Genomic DNA, 18,888 nt, shown 5'->3' on the forward strand with positions numbered 1-18,888 from the left:
CATGAAATGTCGAAAAAGATGCGGGGTATGATGCTCACAGCACCTGGTATTCCCAAGCGGTCTCCCAATCAGGTACTAACCAGGCCGAACCATGCTTGGCTGCCGAGATCGGACGAGATCGGGCCTTATCAGGGTGGTATGGCCGTGAGCGGTACTCTTCATGCAGATGGACACCCATGAAATGTCGAAAAAGATGCGGGGTATGATGCTCACAGCACCTGGTATTCCCAAGCGGTCTCCCAATCAGGTACTAACCAGGCCGAACCATGCTTGGCTGCCGAGATCGGACGAGATCGGGCGAGATCGGGCCTTATCAGGGTGGTATGGCCGTGAGCGGTACTGCTCTTGCAGATGGACACCCATTAAATGTCGAAAAAGATGCGGGGTATGATGCTCACAGCACCTGGTATTCCCAAGCGGTCTCCCAATCAGGTACTAACCAGGCCGAACCATGCTTGGCTGCCGAAATCGGACGAGATCGGGCCTTTTCAGGGTGGTATGGCCGTGAGCGGTACTGCACTAGCAGATGGACACCCATGAAATGTCGAAAAAGATGCGGGGTATGATGCTCACAGCACCTGGTATTCCCAAGCGGTCTCCCAATCAGGTACTAAACAGGCCGAACCATGCTTGGCTTCCGAGATCGGACGAGATCGGACCTTTTCAGGGTGGTATGGCCGTGAGCGGTACTGCTCATGCAGATGGACACCCATGAAATGTCGAAAAAGATGCGGGGTATGATGCTCACAGCACCTGGTATTCCCAAGCGGTCTCCCAATCAGGTACTAACCAGGCCGAACCATGCTTGGCTTCCGAGATCGGACGAGATCGGGCCTTTTCAGGGTGGTATGGCCGCGAGCGGTACCGCTATTGCAGATGGACACCCATGAAATGTCGAAAAAGATGCGGGGTATGATGCTCACAGCACCTGGTATTCCCAAGCGGTCTCCCAATCAGGTACTAACCAGGCCGAACTATGCTTGGCTTCCGAGATCGGACGAGATCGGGCCTTTTCAGGGTGGTATGGCCGTGAGCAATACTGCTCTTGCAGATGGACACCCATGAAATGTCGAAAAAGATGCGGGGCATGGTTCTCACAGAACCTGGTATTCCTAAGCGGTCTCCCAATCAGATACTAACCAGGCCGAATCATGCTTGGCTTCCAAGATCGGACGAGATCGGACGAGATCGGGCCTTTTCAGGGTGGTATGGCCGTGAGTGGTACTGCTCTTGCAGATGGACACCCATGAAATGTCGAAAAAGATACGGGGCATGGTTCTCACAGCACCTGGTATTCCCAAGCGGTCTCCCAAACAGGTACTAAACAGGCCGAACCATGCTTGGCTTCCGAGATCGCACGAGATCGGGCCTTTTCAGGGTGGTATGGCCGTGAGCGGTACTGCACTAGCAGATGGACACTGTCAGGTTCATTAATAATTACCTTCGTCCGTAATTATCAATAACTGCAGGAAGACATCTTATTCAATTATTGACATTTAATTAAATAGAAATGGATACAACAGATAAAAGCCTCCGGAGGGGAGCGTTACAGCAAGTGTCACCTTACAACTTCCGAACGTCTTCCCGAATAGACGTTTTCGTCCCATTCTTATGGTCACAAGTTACAGAGTTGTTGATCATTCCATCACGTATGAGTAAAAACAACATCTGGGACTACAATAACAATCAAAGTATTTTACTAATAACAAAAACAGGGACTAGACCTAACAACATGTAGATTAGAGTAATTATACAACCTCCTTGACCTAAGAATCATATAATATAATCATAATCATATAATCGTTACATACAGAAAAACCCGAAGTGTACGGTTACATAACGATAACAATATTCTTGTTATTGTCCGAATAGCCCTGTCCTCGTCACCAAGGGCCCACCAAATCTCAAGGACCCAGATTGGGTGGATTGTTTGTATAACCATCCTGGAACAGGCTGTCCAGGTTAAAGATGACTTGGTGTGACCTCAACACTTTTGAAAAACAGAAAGAGAATGATTTAACAAAGTAATGAATTCATACAGAGAAAAGAAAGAGAATGATTTAATAAAGAAATGAATTAATATAACTATTATAATAGTAAAACAGAACAAACCCAACATTCCCCCGTTTTTATAATATGTATGTTATTAGTCATTTCTTAGTAATCACTAAATGGTAATGTCGGGTGACTGTGATTTTTCCCGCCTACTCCTTACTCCCATGGCTGGTCTGAAAGAGAAAAAACATAATTATATTCGTCCAATTGGTCCTCGGATTTACCGTACTCCTGGACCTCACTGCTTTCCCCAAACCGTCCCATAAGATACAACTCATGTACTTTAGAATTTGTAGGGGCAATTGCAGTAGTTATAAGTCGGCTTAGCAAGGAGCGCAAACGGGATTCTACATCACCCACACAATGTTAGGATAGCGGTAATTGTGCCTATAGTAACCACGAAGGATGTAGCCAAATCTTTAGATTTTCCAAAGGTCTTATCCCACCAATCTGACAATGCGGACGTATCTACTCCAGAGTGCTCTTGCATATTGCGGTTCAGTGTTTGCAGGCCAGTAATGGCCCTGGTGAGAGATCCACTGGGTGACGCGTTGTTCGGTATGAAGGTGCAACATTGTTTTCCAAACATTGCACACACGCCCCCTGTTTCAAGGATCATATCCACCGCTATGCGATTCTGGAACGCCATCAGACTGGTAGCTGCCAGTTGTTCCTTCATGGCCACAAATCCCTGTTCAGTATAATTTCCAAGTTTTGAACATTGTAATGTAAGTAATTTATTCTATCCACATTTTTGTTTGGGGTGATTAGAAGGAAGATAGACTCCCAACCTGCTGCGATCTGATTAGCCAGCTTATACTCATCTGGTACGCCCCAGGGGATGCCAATCGCATCAATGTATGTTGGATCTCCTTCCCTCCATGCCTCTCGACGATGTCGGGAGGGTCGACCCTTCAGCCGAATTATGAGCCGCCAATTGTATCTCCTCCACTGTGGATGGAAAAACAGACATCGGTAAGAGCAGTGAGACCAAAGTACCTAGTCCTGCCGCGTTTCGGCAGGAGTCGTATAATTTATCTACCACCCCGCCACCATAGGCCAGAACGTGGTATCAGGGGTGTAGTTTGTTTTAGAACGCCGGTACACCACGTCATTTATCGCCCCCAGCTTCAGACCATGCCCTGTAAGGTTTAAGCAGGTAAAATGATTAAACAGTGGAAAAATTGACTTCCTATTTACTGCGTAACAGGATAAACACTGTTTCAATATTTTTTTTTTTTTTTTCTTGCCAAGTAGGACACGTTTTTTCATTTGTAAAAACACTTTTCCCCAAAAGAATGGTGATTGAGGGAGTTGTTAGACCCCATCGTTTTTTCCCTTGTCTGGTAGGTTATCCTAATCTTTTGTAAGATGGTTTAGTCTCAATTGAAACTATATGGAGACGTCAAACCCAATATAAAAGAGTTCCCTATAGTTTTATGGTATTGCTTGCTGAGCAATAATCTTTTCAATTAATATTGGTGTTTCCCGTATTTTATTAAGTCAGAAAGTTTATTTTACCCGTCCCCTCAATGTTTCAATTGAGACCACCCTTTTACCAAAGTAGCTCCACCTAGTGCTTGTCCTCTTTACACTCCATTAACAGCGCCCAATTATCCCCCGTTTGGGAAATCCCTGTTTCAGAAATACATTTTCACAGGTTAATATGTCAGTCCAAGCTTTCCAATCTTGACCAATTTCTGCAACAAGGCTTTTCCCAATCTTCAATTTTTTGCTGTTAATGTACCACACATATTTCCCACCATAGATTGCCCCTTTGTATGGCAACCGGGACGTCGCCGAGTCCAAATATATATTTTCATTTTGGAAATTTGATTTAGTAGGTAATGTTAATTAAATGTAAATGTGTATGTTTCTCGGTTTACCCTCCCGTAAGAAGGTGTATCCTCAATTGAAACGCCTCCGCCTTTTTCTCCAACTGGAGAAAACAACCCTACTGTGGAAAGGAATAGAATCACAATCATCATTAATCTCATTGCCCCAAAAGCAATAATTGTTTTCAACATGACTTTTTGTCTTTGTTTAGGGAGTTTTCCTCTTGAAACGTTTCAATTTAGACAACCTTCTTACTGTGGGAAAGGTGCATCCGTGTCCCCTTTCAGTAACAAGGACCCTCCCACTTTGCGTTGCTCCGATGTTTCTTCTTTTATGCTGCTTATCAGCATCCAGTCTTCAAGAATCACCGTCGCTTCGTCCGTTTCCTGTTAAGAAGCAAAATCTCCCTCTGATAGTCTAAATTTGGTGTGTGCGTTTTTTTTTCTCTGATAGATTCGCCTCATCATCCAATTGTCATTGTGTGGTGAATAATAACAATTTGTAAGGTCTACCAAACAGGACTTCATATAAGGTCCGCCAATTGTGGATGGTAGACAACTATTATATTAACAAAATGGGAGCCATTATCACTATAAATAGTTTCTGGAATTCCATATCGTGGAATGATATCCATATGATCTAATAAAATAAAATAAAATCTATATGTATTTTTTTGAAATGGATATGTGGGCATGCATATAGATTTAAACCCTAAGCCTTGTAGTGCCGTTGTAGCAAGGCCACCTCCCCCTTGTCGAGACATAGGTCTTCCCTTGACTCAAGCCCAAATTATTTTCTTTATTGATCTTTTATTGATAGATTATGTCTCGGTGGTCTGCCAATCAAAAAACACAAAAAGACAAACTATCTTTCACGCTCACACTCATAAAAAAAAGAATTTAGTGTGTTCAACCAGTCTAGCATCCATAATTTCATTTTGTGGGAGTAAACTGGAGTACCCGGAGAAAATCCACAAATTCTCGAGGACGCCATGAATACCCCACATTCCGGAAAGTCTGGATCCACCCCGCATTCATTAGTAGATCCTTTAATATACACACCCCCACTCTAGCATTTTAACCGTTTGTAAAAAATTTCCTTCAAGTTTCACACAAAGTTATATCCTCTTTAATGCTATCAGTTTAGCTGTTTGTTCCCCGAATTGAGGTGGCAATAGTTTCACATCTAAGGTTTTTATTTTCACAGCCGCCATGACCTAATGGCCCCCTGTCAGGTTTTTGGAAAATCCCAATTTCCTCTAATAGCATGCCAATCACCTTTTAATGCGGCCATCCAATTTTGTTTCTACTTGTTTCAGGTGATAAGATAATCTCCCCCATTTGTAAAACAAATTCATCCACGCCTAATTTATACAACATGACGCCTACTTGTTTTAGATATGGGGTCCCCAATTTCCCAAAATTTCCCAGAATTAATGTACTACCACATCCTGTCAAAAACCCAAAACGACTAACATAACCTGTTTCTAAGCCAGATTCTGGAATTTGGAGAATTTCTCCTTTCCCTCCCTTATCTAAGCTTGTTATTGCCACTCGTTATCACTGTAACATTCAGGCGTATTAACCCCATCGTTGCTAAAGTTCTCACCAATTTGCATGCCCTTAAAGCAGTAAAAAGCAACGTTATTTGGTTGTATCAATTGACCAATGCTTATCCAATCCGTAATATCCTTAAAGTCACCAATATGACCTGTGACAAAGCATATTTCCTCCCGCCAGGACAACAGACAATGTTCTTTCAAGTGCACTTTGAAAAACATTCCATGTTACTCCATTCTTAGGGAAAATATGCTCATCCTAAACCAATTATTTTATTTACAATTCACCTAATTATTTGGATGAATGCCATGAATTTTATCATGCCACTATTGCATTGTAAATTTCCCATCTGATGTCGTTAACAGCCAAATAATTCAATACCTACTATACTTTGTAAATCACCTCATATGATGTTTACTTAAGACAAGAGTCATTTCCCATAGCCTGTTACCAAAACAAAAATCTACAACAATTAAATTAGAGAAATCAACCTTTTGTTAGACAATTCCTAATTACAAACTTTAATGTTTTAAAAACCTTATCGTCACCAATATACCATAATTTTGTAAATTTTGTCATCCTGGCCTTTTTTTCTTTTAAACATCCAACCTCCTGGATTAAAGTATTTTGAATAATCAAAAAATTCTGAAATAGTATTCATATTATTTTATCCTCCAAAAGCTAGTTTCCTTTAACTAAGAGCCCTTTGAAATCCACAATTGCTCAAAAATGACTATTTTGGTCTATTTCCCAAATCCAAAGCTTTTTACCAAATCAACCTTTTACTAAACAGATTTTCTATCCTCTTAATACATTTCATTTTAAAACCCAAAATATCAATGCGAAAGCATCCGCATAACCTTGCATTTCTTGCAGACCATGTATTGTTCTTATTCTGAAAAGTCCAAACAGAAAACGCAATTAGCCGTTAACTATGACCTCCACTCTTGCTGCGAAAACAGCATTGTTATCTTATGTTTACAAACCAGCTTTTTCCCTGTGCCCAAATACAACGCTTTTTAGAGAAGACAACCATTAAAACGTCAAATTAACCCCTCTTCCGATATTCAACTACATCACAATATTTTTCCAAGACCCCATATATCCAGAATATGTATGCTGCAAGCACAACAATATGGCAAAAACCCATTTTCTGCCCTCAAGTTTGCTTCAGCACCCCCAAGGCCAATTATTATTATTATAATGTCTTCACGGAAGGGATCACAAAATTTTAGTTGTTTACACGGTCCGAACGCTCCCGAAAGCCCAACACAGTTAAATCGTCTGCCCCGCGGCCCACATGTTTCACTCCCATCTAATCAGCAGCCGCTGCACCAGAAACGCTTCCCCCGCAGTTGACACATTTTTTGGCAAGTCTAGAGCATAATAAAAACACAGGTGACATTCCCTGCTAAAATTTAAATGATCATTTTGTATATATTCTTTTGTCTTTTTAAACACCATCTTCCCGTTAGCGGACGGGATCAAAAACCAAGCTGCAATAAGCCATCACATTGCTGTAAATTGACAGTACATATAGGTTATATTAACAAAGCACCACCCGCACTTGGAAATAACCATTCTAATTGTTGTTATACAAGCCCAAGCATCACAAAAAAAACCCAATTTATTGTAATCACAAAACGTCATACCCGGATTAACCAAATCAAATACCAGTGTCCCCATTAATTTTCTAGCTCCCTTTATTTTTGTTAAACTTCCTCCGCGCCCGTCACCTATCTCGGTAAATATTTTCCCCGTCAGCCGAGGAGGCCCCGCTATTTTTTCCTTACCAAACAGTACTTTCCCGCAGCCACGGTCTTAAATATATCCCCGTTATCCGAGGGAGCCCCCACTATTTTCCCAAAATAGTATTTTTAACTTCTCCCCGGCCTTATTTTGCCATTAGTGTCTGTGGAACAAGCTGTTACACTTTCATCCACTCACATATTATTTATATATGTATATTACCTCTATGCATTAGTGCATATATTATCCTGCATTCTATGCATTTTAAGCTGGCCAGCAAACCCATATTTATTTATCCATAAATATAGCTGTGTAATATTTTTAAAGCGCTTTGTCTTTCCAATTTTTTCCAATCCTTACAAGTTAGACGTATTTTTTGGATCGTCATCCAAACCCGCCTTACAACACGTGTTTCCCATATTTTACTTTTATTTTTTGTAGTGAGTTCGTGTGCCTCACACAGTTAACTCTATTATTTATTATTATTATTAATATTATTATTATCTATTCGACTGTATCGACTGTATCTCCTAGGCCTTTCCTAATTTTACTGCAGAAACCACACAAACACCATACAACGTATATTCGTGCCTACCCTTTAGACACAGGACACTCCCCGGCCCCAATATTGTATCTCTAGTACAATATATTCGTGCCTACCCCTGAGACACAGGACACTTTCCAGCAAAGTGCCCCACCGTACCTGCCATTGACTAGTATAAACACAGGGTTTTATCGCCGTCACCCAGGACGCGAAACCAGCCCAACAATGGACCTCACATACAATGTCCCTTTAACGCATTTGGAAACACCTTCACAACATGCAGACATTAATGTGGACTTACCCGAGATCCATCAGATGTCTCCCTCCAGCAGGAAAAGTCTTCAACCGCCGAGAATCCAGGCGCCCCCGTCGAAAAACTCCGGCCCACCAAGGGTTTTGAAGACGCCGTGCGCACGGTCACTTACCAGATGTCGAACAGCAGCGCCTGGGTTCTCGCTCCGGTATATTGACCTCCATGGCTCAGAAGGACCAAAATGTCAGGTTCATTAATAATTACCTTCGTCCATAATTATCAATAACTGCAGGAAGACATCTTATTCAATTATTGACATTTAATTAAATAGAAATGGATACAACAGATAAAAGCCTCCGGAGGGGAGCGTTACAGCAAGTGTCACCTTACAACTTCCGAACGTCTTCCCGAATAGACGTTTTCGTCCCATTCTTATGGTCACAAGTTACAGAGTTGTTGATCATTCCATCACGTATGAGTAAAAACAACATCTGGGACTACAATAACAATCAAAGTATTTTACTCATAACAAAAACAGGGACTAGACCTAACAACATGTAGATTAGAGTAATTATACAACCTCCTTGACCTAAGAATCATATAATATAATCATAATCATATAGTCGTTACATACAGAAAAACCCGAAGTGTACGGTTACATAACGATAACAATATTCTTGTTATTGTCCGAATAGCCCTGTCCTCGTCACCAAGGGCCCACCAAATCTCAAGGACCCAGATTGGGTGGATTATCTGTATAACCATCCTGGAACAGGCTGTCCAGGTTAAAGATGACTTGGTGTGACCTCAACACTTTTGAAAAACAGAAAGAGAATGATTTAACAAAGTAATGAATTAATACAGAGAAAAGAAAGAGAATGATTTAATAAAGAAATGAATTAATATAACTATTATAATAGTAAAACAGAACAAACCCAACAGACACCCATGAAATGTCGAAGAAGATGCGGGGTATGATGCTCACAGCATTTGGTATTCCCAAGCGGTCTCCCAATCAGGTACTAACCAGGCCGAACCATGCTTGGCTTCCGAACTCGGACGAGATCGGGCCTTTTCAGGGTGGTATGGCCGTGAGCGGTACTGCTTTTGCAGATGGACACCCATGAAATGTCGAAAAAGATGCGGGGTATGAAGCTCACAGCACTTGGTATTCCCAAGCGGTCTCCCAATCAGGTACTAACCAGGCCGAACCATGCTTGGCTTCCGAGATCGGACGAGATCGGGCCTTTTCAGGGTGGTATGGCCATGTGAGCGGTACTGCTCTTGCAGATGGACACCCATGAAATGTCGAAAAAGATGCGGGTTATGATGCTCACAGCACCTGGTATTCCCAAGCGGTCTCCCAATCAGGTACTAACCAGGCCGAACCATGCTTGGCTTCCGAGATCGGGCGAGATCGGGCCTTTTCAGGGTGGTATGGCCGTGAGCGGTACTGCACTAGCAGATGGACACCCATGAAATGTCGAAAAAGATGCGGGGTATGATGCTCACAGCACCTGGTATTCCCAAGCGATCTCCCAATCAGGTACTAACCAGGCCGAACCATGCTTGGCTTCCGAGATCGGGCGAGATCGGGCCTTTTCAGGGTGGTATGGCCGTGAGCGGTACTGTTCTTGCAGATGGACACCCATGAAATGTCGAAAAAGATGCGGGGTATGATGCTCACAGCACCTGGTATTCCCAAGCGGTCTCCCAATCAGGTACTAACCAGGCCGAACCATGCTTGGCTTCCGAGATCGGACGAGATCGGGCCTTTTCAGGGTGGTATGGCCGTGAGCGGTACTGCATTAGCAGATGGACACCCATGAAATGTCGAAAAAGATGCGGGGTATGATGCTCACAGCACCTGGTATTCCCAAGCGGTCTCCCAATCAGGTACTAACCAAGCCGAACCATGCTTGGCTTCCGGGATCGGACGAGATCGGGCCTTTTCAGGGTGGTATGGCCGTGAGCGGTACTGCACTAGCAGATGGACACCCATGAAATGTCGAAAAAGATGCGGGGTATGATGCTCACAGCACCTGGTATTCCCAAACGGTCTCCCAATCAGGTACTAACCAGGCCGAAACATGCTTGGCTTCCGAGATCGGGCGAGATCGGGCCTTTTCAGGGTGGTATGGCCGTGAGCGGTACTGCTTTTGCAGATGGACACCCATGAAATGTCGAAAAAGATGCGGGGTATGATGCTCACAGCACGTGGTATTCCCAAGCGGTCTCCCAATCAGGTACTATCCAGGCCGAACCATGCTTGGCTGCCGAGATCGGACGAGATCGGACGAGATCGGGCCTTTTCAGGGTGGTATGGCTGTGAGCGGTACTGCACTAGCAGATGGACACCCATGAAATGTCAAAAAAGATGCGGGGTATGATGCTCACAGCACGCGGTATTCCCAAGCGGTCTCCCAATCAGGTACTAACCAGGCCGAATCATGCTTGTCTTCCGAGATCGGACGAGATCGGGCCTTTTCAGGGTGGTATGGCCGTGAGCGGTGCTGCACTAGCAGATGGACACCCATGAAATGTCGAAAAAGATGCGGGGTATGATACTCACAGCACCTGGTATTCCCAAGCGGTCTCCCAATCAGGTACTAACCAGGCCGAACCATGCTTGGCTTCCGAGATCGGACTAAATCGGGCTTTTTCAGGGTGGTATGGCCGTGAGCAGTACTGCTCCTGCAGATGGACACCCATGAAATGTCGAAAAAGATGCGGGGTATGATGCTCACAGCGCCTGGTATTCCCAAGCGGTCTCCCAATCAGGTACTAATCAGGCCGAACCATGCTTGGCTTCCGAGATCGGACGAGATCGGGCCTTTTCAGGGTGGTATGGCCGTGAGCGGTACTGCACTAGCAGATGGACACCCATGAAATGTCGAAAAAGATGCGGGGTATGATGCTCACAGCACCTGGTATTCCGAAGCGGTCTCCCAATCAGGTACTAAACAGGCCGAACCATGCTTGGCTGCCGAGATCGGACGAGATCGGGCCTTTTCAGGGTGGTATGGCCGTGAGCGGTACTGCATTAGCAGATGGACACCCATGAAATGTCGAAAAAGATGCGGGGTATGATGCTCACAGCACCTGGTATTCCCAAGCGGTCTCCCAATCAGGTACTAACCAAGCCGAACCATGCTTGGCTTCCGGGATCGGACGAGATCGGGCCTTTTCAGGGTGGTATGGCCGTGAGCGGTACTGCACTAGCAGATGGACACCCATGAAATGTCGAAAAAGATGCGGGGTATGATGCTCACAGCACCTGGTATTCCCAAACGGTCTCCCAATCAGGTACTAACCAGGCCGAAACATGCTTGGCTTCCGAGATCGGGCGAGATCGGGCCTTTTCAGGGTGGTATGGCCGTGAGCGGTACTGCTTTTGCAGATGGACACCCATGAAATGTCGAAAAAGATGCGGGGTATGATGCTCACAGCACGTGGTATTCCCAAGCGGTCTCCCAATCAGGTACTATCCAGGCCGAACCATGCTTGGCTGCCGAGATCGGACGAGATCGGACGAGATCGGGCCTTTTCAGGGTGGTATGGCTGTGAGCGGTACTGCACTAGCAGATGGACACCCATGAAATGTCAAAAAAGATGCGGGGTATGATGCTCACAGCACGCGGTATTCCCAAGCGGTCTCCCAATCAGGTACTAACCAGGCCGAATCATGCTTGTCTTCCGAGATCGGACGAGATCGGGCCTTTTCAGGGTGGTATGGCCGTGAGCGGTGCTGCACTAGCAGATGGACACCCATGAAATGTCGAAAAAGATGCGGGGTATGATACTCACAGCACCTGGTATTCCCAAGCGGTCTCCCAATCAGGTACTAACCAGGCCGAACCATGCTTGGCTTCCGAGATCGGACTAAATCGGGCTTTTTCAGGGTGGTATGGCCGTGAGCAGTACTGCTCCTGCAGATGGACACCCATGAAATGTCGAAAAAGATGCGGGGTATGATGCTCACAGCGCCTGGTATTCCCAAGCGGTCTCCCAATCAGGTACTAATCAGGCCGAACCATGCTTGGCTTCCGAGATCGGACGAGATCGGGCCTTTTCAGGGTGGTATGGCCGTGAGCGGTACTGCACTAGCAGATGGACACCCATGAAATGTCGAAAAAGATGCGGGGTATGATGCTCACAGCACCTGGTATTCCGAAGCGGTCTCCCAATCAGGTACTAAACAGGCCGAACCATGCTTGGCTGCCGAGATCGGACGAGATCGGGCCTTTTCAGGGTGGTATGGCCGTGAGCGGTACTGCACTAGCAGATGGACACCCATGAAATGTCGAAAAAGATGCGGGGTATAATGCCCACAGCACCTGGTATTCCCAAGCGGTCTCCCAATCAGGTACAAACCAGGCCGAACTATGCTTGGCTTCCGAGATCGGACAAGATCGGGCCTTTTCAGGGTGGTATGGCCGTGAGCGGTGCTGCACTAGCAGATGGACACCCATGAAATGTCGAAAAAGATGCGGGGTATGATGCTCACTGCACCTGGTATTCCCAAGCGGTCTCCCAATCAGGTACTAACCAGGCCGAACCATGCTTGGCTGCCGAGATCGGACGAGATCGGGCCTTTTCAGGGTGGTATGGCCGTGAGCGGTACTGCTTTTGCAGATGGACACCCATGAAATGTCGAAAAAGATGCGGGGTATGCTGCTCACAGCACCTGGTATTCCCAAGCGGTCTCCCAATCAGGTACTAAACAGGCCGATCCATGCTTGGCTTCCGAGATCGGAGGAGATCGGGCCTTTTCAGGGTGGTATGGCCGTGAGCGGTACTGCTCTTGCAGATGGACACCCATGAAATGTCGAAAAAGATGCGGGGTATGATGCTCACAGCACCTGGTATTCCCAAGCGGTCTCCCAATCAGGTACTAACCAGGCCGAACCATGCTTGGCTTCCGAGATCGGACGAGATCGGGCCTTTTCAGGGTGGTATGGCCGTGAACAGTACTGCACTAGCAGATGGACACCCATGAAATGTCGAAAAAGATGCGGGGCATGGTTCTCACAGCACCTGGTATTCCCAAGCGGTTTCCCAATCTGGTACTAAACAAGCCTAACCATGCTTGGCTTCCGAGATCGGGCGAGATCGGGCCTTTTCAGGGTGGTATGGCCGTGAGCGGGACTGCTTTTGCAGATGGACACCCATGAAATGTCGAAAAAGATGCGGGGTATGATGCTCACAGCACCTGGTATTCCCAAGCGGTCTCCCAACCAGGTACTAACCAGGCCCAACCATGCTTGGCTTCCAAGTTCGGACGAGATCGGGCCTTTTCAGGGTGGTATGGCCGTGAGCAGTACTGCACTGGCAGATGGACACCCATGAAATGTCGAAAAAGATGCGGGGTATGATGCTCACAGCACCTGGTATTCCCAAGCGGTCTCCCAATTAGGTACTAACCAGGCCGAACCATGCTTGGCTTCCGAGATCGGACGAGATCAGGCCTTTTCAGGGTGGTATGGCCGTGAGCGGTACTGCTCTTGCAGATGGACACCCATGAGCTAAAGTATTAATTCGACCTTCTACACCTGCTACCCAAATCAATTGGGATTTGACATTATTCAAAGTCAGTTGGAATATTCAGGTTATAAAAGAGGGGGGAAAAGGCAGGAATATATACAGCTATGTTTTACTTTTGTGCATTTCAGGCCAAATTGGTATTTGTCTTTGAGTCAGCAATAATAACAAAGGAGTAAAGTCAGCTTGATTGCAGTAAGACTTTTTGCACTCTATACACTCAATTTTCACATGTTGTTTTACTTCTGGACGCTGCAAATGGACTGCACATCTGTTGCATCGTGTGTATATATGTGTATTACCGTACTTTGAATTTTGATTTAAACCTTTACAACCCAACTACCTCAGATCAAGCAATTATAATGTAAAGTAGTGGATGTTTAAAAAAAGCACCAAATGCAAAAAGATAACAAAATAACAATACTAAATAGTCAAATAAGCAACTCCATTATTCTTTTAGAGAAAATATCTCAGCGGGGTCAAGTCATTCAATTCAAATCGACTGGTAATCAGATTCAATTAAAGACTAACTGATTGGGTGCAATGTTGTAGTGGCAGCACAACTAAATGAATTCACTGAATTTAAATGGGATTTATAAGTGTTTTCACATTTTATACTGTAAAACAAAAAATCACATAGGATTTATGGTTAAACACTGGAGCTACAGAATTTTACCAGAAATTACATTCAATTGGTATAGCACTTCAATAACCACCAATTTATTGGAACACTATTGTAGATTTTTCATTTCACTGAAACTAAAATTATATTGCTCCACCACCACATGCACACACCCCTTTTTTACTGTATAACTGTCAGGTTCATTAATAATTACCTTCGTCCGTAATTATCAATAACTGCAGGAAGACATCTTATTCAATTATTGACATTTAATTAAATAGAAATGGATACAACAATGGGTAAAAGCCTCCGAAGGGGAGAGTCAGCAAGTGTCACCTTACAACTTCCGAACGTCTCCTCGAATAGACGTTTTCGTCCCATTCTTATGGTCACAAGTTACAGAGTTGTTGATCATTCCATCACGTATGAGTAAAAACAACATCTGGGACTACAATAACAATCTAATAACAAAAACAGGGACTAGACCTAACAACATTTAGATTAGAGTAATTATACAACCTCCTTGACCTAAGAATCATATAATATAATCATAATCATATAATCGTTACATACAGAAAAACCCGAAGTGTACGGTTACATAACGATAACAATATTCTTGTTATTGTCCGAATAGCCCTGTCCTCGTCACCAAGGGCCCACCAAATCTCAAGGACCCAGATTGGGTGGATTGTTTGTATAACCATCCTGGAACAGGCTGTCTAGGTTAAAGATGACTTGGTGTGACCTCAAGACTTTTGAAAAACAGAAAGAGAATGATTTAACAAAGTAATGAATTAATACAAAGAAAAGAAAGAGATTGATTTAATAAAGAAATGAATTAATATAACTATTATAATAGTAAAACAGAATAAACCCAACATTCCCCCGTTTTTATAATATGTATGTTATTAGTCATTTCTTAGTAATCACTAAATGGAAATGTCGGTGACTGCGATTTTATCCGCCTACTCCTTACTCCCATGGCTGGTCTGAAAGAGAAAAAACATAATTATATTCGTCCAATTGGTCCTCGGATTTACCGTACTCCTGGACCTCACTGCTTTCCCCAAACCGTCCCATAAGATACAACTCATGTACTTTAGAATTTGTAGGGGCAATTTCAGTAGTTATAAGTCGGCTTAGCAAGTAGCGCAAACAGGGGATACTACATCACCCACACAATGTTGGGATAGCGGTAATTGTGCCTATAGTCCAAATCTTTAGATTTTCCAAAGGTCTTATCCCACCAATCTGACAATGCGGACGTATCTACTCCAGAGTGCTCTTGCATATTGCGGTTCAGTGTTTGCAGGCCAGTAATGGCCCTGGTGAGAGATCCACTGGGTGACGCGTTGTTCGGTATGAAGGTGCAACATTGTTTTCCAAACATTGCACACACGCCCCCTGTTTCAAGGATCATATCCACCGCTATGCGATTCTGGAACGCCATCAGACTGGTAGCTGCCAGTTGTTCCTTCATGGCCACAAATCCCTGTTCAGTATAATTTCCAAGTTTTGAACATTGTAATGTAAGTAATTTATTCTATCCACATTTTTGTTTGGGGTGATTAGAAGGAAGATAGACTCCCAACCTGCTGCGATCTGATTAGCCAGCTTATACTCATCTGGTACGCCCCGGGGGATGCCAATCGCATCAATGTATGTTGGATCTCCTTCCCTCCATGCCTCTCGACGATGTCGGGAGGGTCGACCCTTCACCTCCGAATTATGAGCCGCCAATTGTATCTCCTCCACTGTGGATGGAAAAACAGACACCGGTAAGAGCAGTGAGACCAAAGTACCTAGTCCTGCCGCGTTTCGGCAGGAGTCGTATAATTTATCTACCACCCCGCCACCATAGGCCAGAACGTGGTATCAGGGGTGTAGTTTGTTTTAGAACGCCGGTACACCACGTCTCATTTATCGCCCCCAGCTTCAGACCATGCCCTGTAAGGTTTAAGCAGGTAAAATGATTAAACAGTGGAAAAATTGACTTCCTATTTACCGCGTAACAGGATAAACACTGCTTCAATATTTTTTCTTGCCAAGTAGGACACGTTTTTTCATTTGTAAAAACACTTTTCCCCAAATGAATGGTGATTGAGGGAGTTGTTAGACCCCATCGTATTTTCCCTTGTCTGGTAGGTTATCCTAATCCTTTGTAAGATGGTTTAGTCTCAATTGAAACCATATGGAGACGTCAAACCCAATATAAAAAAGTTCCCTATAGTTTTATGGTATTGCTTGCTGAGCAATAATCTTTTCAATTAATATTGGTGTTTCCCGTATCTTATTAAGTCAGAAAGTTTATCTTACCCGTCCCCTCAATGTTTCAATTGAGACCACCCTTTTACCAAAGTAGCTCCACATAGTGCTTGCCTTCTTTACACTCCATTAACAGCGCCCAATTATCCCCCGTTTGGGAAATCCCTGTTTCAGAAATAAATTTCACAGGTTAATATGTCAGTCCAAGCTTTCCAATCTTGACCAATTTCTGCAACAAGGCTTTTCCCAATCTTTAATTTTTTGCTGTTAATGTACCACACATATTTCCCACCATCTCTTTTTGTATGGCAACCGGGACGTCGCCGAGTCCAAATATATATTTTCAATGTGGAAATTTGATTTAGTAGGTAATGTTAATTAAATGTAAATGTGTATGTTTCTCGGTTTACCCTCCCGTAAGAAGGTGTATCCTCAATTGAAACGCCTCCGCCTTTTTCTCCAACTGGAGAAAACAACCCTACTGTGGAAAGGAATAGAATCACAATCATCATTAATCTCATTGCCCCAAAAGCAATAATTGTTTTCAACATGACTTTTTGTCTTTGTTTAGGGAGTTTTCCTCTTGAAACGTTTCAATTTAGACAACCTTCTTACTGTGGGAAAGGTGCATCCGTGTCCCCTTTCAGTAACAAGGACCCTCCCACTTTGCGTTGCTCCGATGTTTCTTCTTTTATGCTGCTTATCAGCATCCAGTCTTCAAGAATCACCGTCGCTTCGTCCGTTTCCTGTTGAGAAGCAAAATCTCCCTCTGATAGTCTAAATTTGGTGTGTGCGTTTTTGTTTTTTTTTTCTCTGATAGATTCGCCTCATCATCCAATTGTCATTGTGTAGTGAATAATAACAATTTGTAAGGTCTACCAAACAGGACTTCATATAAGGTCCGCCAATTGTGGATGGTAGACAACTATTATATTAACAAAATGGGAGCCATTATCACTATAAATAGTTTCTGGAATTCCATATCGTGGAATGATATCCATATGATCTAATAAAAATAAAATAAAATCTATATGTATTTTTTGAAATGGATATGTGGGTATGCATATAGATTTAAACCCTAAGCCTTGTAGTGCCGTTGTAGCAAGGCCACCTCCCCCTTGTCGAGACATAGGTCTTCCCTTGACTCAAGCCCAAATTATTTTCTTTATTGATCTTTTATTGATAGATTATGTCTCGGTGGTCTGCCAATCAAAAAACACAAAAAGACAAACTATCATTCACGCTCACACTCATAAACAGAAGAATTTAGTGTGTTCAACCAGTCTAGCATCCATAATTTCATTTTGTGGGAGTAAACTGGAGTACCCGGAGAAAATCCACAAATTCTCGAGGACGCCATGAATACCCCACATTCCGGAAGGTCTGGATCCACCCCGCATTCATTAGTAGATCCTTTAATATACACACCCCCACTCTAGCATTTTAACCGTTTGTAAAAAATTACCTTCAAGTTTCACACAAAGTTATATCCTTTTTAATGCTATCAGTTTAGCTGTTTGTTCCCCGAATTGAGGTGGGAATAGTTTCACATCTAAGGTTTTTATTTTCACAGCCGCCATGACCTAATGGCTCCCTATCAGGTTTTTTGGAAAATCCCAATTCCCTCTAATAGCATGCCAATCACCTTTTAATGCGGCCATCCAATTTTGTTTCTACTTGTTTCAGGTGATAAGATAATCTCCCCCATTTGTAAAACTAATTCATCCACGCCTATTTTATACAACATGACGCCTATGGCCTTTATTACGTCGCCTTGACTCCAAATTCTATGAACCAAGATAACACGCCTAATTTGTAAGCGAATTTCGCCCATCCCATTTTGTTCATAGACAACCCATCTACCTAAAGCGTCACTTGTTTCAAAACATGAAAGGCCCCACTAGAATTCGTGCATCCAGCGCCAAATAGAGCCTATTTACACATTTGTCTCAAACTTGTTTTAGATATGGGGTCCCCAATTTCCCAAAATTTCCCAGAATTTATGTACTACCACATCCTGTCAAAAACCCAAAACGACTAACATAACCTGTTTCTAAGCCAGATTCTGGAATTTGGAGAATTTCTCCTTTCCCTCCCTTATCTAAGCTTGTTATTGTCACTCGTTATCACTGTAACATTCAGGCGTATTAACCCCATCGTTGCTAAAGTTCTAACCAATTTGCATGCCCTTAAAGCCGTAAAAGCAACGTTATTTGGTTGTATCAATTGACCAATGCTTATCCAATCCGTAATATCCTTAAAGTCATCAATATGACCTGTGACAAAGCATATTTCCTCCTGCCAGGACAACAGACAATGTTCTTTCAAGTGCACTTTGAAAAACATTCCATGTTACTCCATTCTTAGGGAAAATATGCTCATCCTAAACCAATTATTTTATTTACAATTCACCTAATTATTTGGATGAATGCCATGAATTTTATCATGCCACTATTGCATTGTA

General features: G+C 43.6%; 1 non-coding gene and 32 pseudogenes across 1 annotated transcript; all 33 read right to left on the reverse strand.

The window, feature by feature from the left end:
* Positions 1 to 31: 31 nt before the first annotated feature.
* Positions 32 to 150, reverse strand: LOC144188084 (5S ribosomal RNA; annotated as a pseudogene).
* Positions 151 to 206: 56 nt separating this feature from the next.
* Positions 207 to 335, reverse strand: LOC144182690 (5S ribosomal RNA; annotated as a pseudogene).
* Positions 336 to 391: 56 nt separating this feature from the next.
* On the reverse strand, positions 392 to 510 carry LOC144189543 (5S ribosomal RNA; annotated as a pseudogene).
* A 56-nt stretch (positions 511 to 566) lies between these two features.
* Positions 567 to 685, reverse strand: LOC144189874 (5S ribosomal RNA; annotated as a pseudogene).
* Positions 686 to 741: 56 nt separating this feature from the next.
* Positions 742 to 860, reverse strand: LOC144187286 (5S ribosomal RNA; annotated as a pseudogene).
* Positions 861 to 916: 56 nt separating this feature from the next.
* Positions 917 to 1,035, reverse strand: LOC144188439 (5S ribosomal RNA; annotated as a pseudogene).
* Positions 1,036 to 1,276: 241 nt separating this feature from the next.
* On the reverse strand, positions 1,277 to 1,395 carry LOC144182160 (5S ribosomal RNA; annotated as a pseudogene).
* A 7,579-nt stretch (positions 1,396 to 8,974) lies between these two features.
* On the reverse strand, positions 8,975 to 9,093 carry LOC144185162 (5S ribosomal RNA; annotated as a pseudogene).
* A 56-nt stretch (positions 9,094 to 9,149) lies between these two features.
* Positions 9,150 to 9,268, reverse strand: LOC144182978 (5S ribosomal RNA; annotated as a pseudogene).
* Positions 9,269 to 9,326: 58 nt separating this feature from the next.
* LOC144188521 (5S ribosomal RNA) lies at positions 9,327 to 9,445 on the reverse strand (annotated as a pseudogene).
* A 56-nt stretch (positions 9,446 to 9,501) lies between these two features.
* LOC144190588 (5S ribosomal RNA) lies at positions 9,502 to 9,620 on the reverse strand (annotated as a pseudogene).
* Positions 9,621 to 9,676: 56 nt separating this feature from the next.
* Positions 9,677 to 9,795, reverse strand: LOC144191713 (5S ribosomal RNA; annotated as a pseudogene).
* Positions 9,796 to 9,851: 56 nt separating this feature from the next.
* Positions 9,852 to 9,970, reverse strand: LOC144190925 (5S ribosomal RNA; annotated as a pseudogene).
* Positions 9,971 to 10,026: 56 nt separating this feature from the next.
* On the reverse strand, positions 10,027 to 10,145 carry LOC144182091 (5S ribosomal RNA; annotated as a pseudogene).
* Positions 10,146 to 10,201: 56 nt separating this feature from the next.
* On the reverse strand, positions 10,202 to 10,330 carry LOC144186441 (5S ribosomal RNA; annotated as a pseudogene).
* Positions 10,331 to 10,386: 56 nt separating this feature from the next.
* Positions 10,387 to 10,505, reverse strand: LOC144183332 (5S ribosomal RNA; annotated as a pseudogene).
* A 56-nt stretch (positions 10,506 to 10,561) lies between these two features.
* LOC144191709 (5S ribosomal RNA) lies at positions 10,562 to 10,680 on the reverse strand (annotated as a pseudogene).
* Positions 10,681 to 10,736: 56 nt separating this feature from the next.
* LOC144188095 (5S ribosomal RNA) lies at positions 10,737 to 10,855 on the reverse strand (annotated as a pseudogene).
* Positions 10,856 to 10,911: 56 nt separating this feature from the next.
* Positions 10,912 to 11,030, reverse strand: LOC144190901 (5S ribosomal RNA; annotated as a pseudogene).
* Positions 11,031 to 11,086: 56 nt separating this feature from the next.
* On the reverse strand, positions 11,087 to 11,205 carry LOC144190926 (5S ribosomal RNA; annotated as a pseudogene).
* A 56-nt stretch (positions 11,206 to 11,261) lies between these two features.
* LOC144182092 (5S ribosomal RNA) lies at positions 11,262 to 11,380 on the reverse strand (annotated as a pseudogene).
* A 56-nt stretch (positions 11,381 to 11,436) lies between these two features.
* LOC144186442 (5S ribosomal RNA) lies at positions 11,437 to 11,565 on the reverse strand (annotated as a pseudogene).
* A 56-nt stretch (positions 11,566 to 11,621) lies between these two features.
* On the reverse strand, positions 11,622 to 11,740 carry LOC144183333 (5S ribosomal RNA; annotated as a pseudogene).
* A 56-nt stretch (positions 11,741 to 11,796) lies between these two features.
* Positions 11,797 to 11,915, reverse strand: LOC144191710 (5S ribosomal RNA; annotated as a pseudogene).
* A 56-nt stretch (positions 11,916 to 11,971) lies between these two features.
* Positions 11,972 to 12,090, reverse strand: LOC144188096 (5S ribosomal RNA; annotated as a pseudogene).
* Positions 12,091 to 12,146: 56 nt separating this feature from the next.
* LOC144190902 (5S ribosomal RNA) lies at positions 12,147 to 12,265 on the reverse strand (annotated as a pseudogene).
* Positions 12,266 to 12,321: 56 nt separating this feature from the next.
* Positions 12,322 to 12,440, reverse strand: LOC144183565 (5S ribosomal RNA; annotated as a pseudogene).
* Positions 12,441 to 12,496: 56 nt separating this feature from the next.
* LOC144189930 (5S ribosomal RNA) lies at positions 12,497 to 12,615 on the reverse strand (annotated as a pseudogene).
* A 56-nt stretch (positions 12,616 to 12,671) lies between these two features.
* On the reverse strand, positions 12,672 to 12,790 carry LOC144190246 (5S ribosomal RNA; annotated as a pseudogene).
* A 56-nt stretch (positions 12,791 to 12,846) lies between these two features.
* LOC144185372 (5S ribosomal RNA) lies at positions 12,847 to 12,965 on the reverse strand (annotated as a pseudogene).
* A 56-nt stretch (positions 12,966 to 13,021) lies between these two features.
* On the reverse strand, positions 13,022 to 13,140 carry LOC144183155 (5S ribosomal RNA; annotated as a pseudogene).
* Positions 13,141 to 13,196: 56 nt separating this feature from the next.
* LOC144184630 (5S ribosomal RNA) lies at positions 13,197 to 13,315 on the reverse strand. The gene has a single exon (XR_013324788.1). It is a non-coding gene; the product is annotated as a 5S ribosomal RNA (ribosomal RNA).
* A 56-nt stretch (positions 13,316 to 13,371) lies between these two features.
* On the reverse strand, positions 13,372 to 13,490 carry LOC144188314 (5S ribosomal RNA; annotated as a pseudogene).
* Between the last annotated feature and the right edge of the window lie 5,398 nt (positions 13,491 to 18,888).

Source organism: Stigmatopora nigra, unplaced genomic scaffold (assembly GCF_051989575.1).
Source record: "Stigmatopora nigra isolate UIUO_SnigA unplaced genomic scaffold, RoL_Snig_1.1 HiC_scaffold_24, whole genome shotgun sequence".
Taxonomy (NCBI): domain Eukaryota; kingdom Metazoa; phylum Chordata; class Actinopteri; order Syngnathiformes; family Syngnathidae; genus Stigmatopora; species Stigmatopora nigra.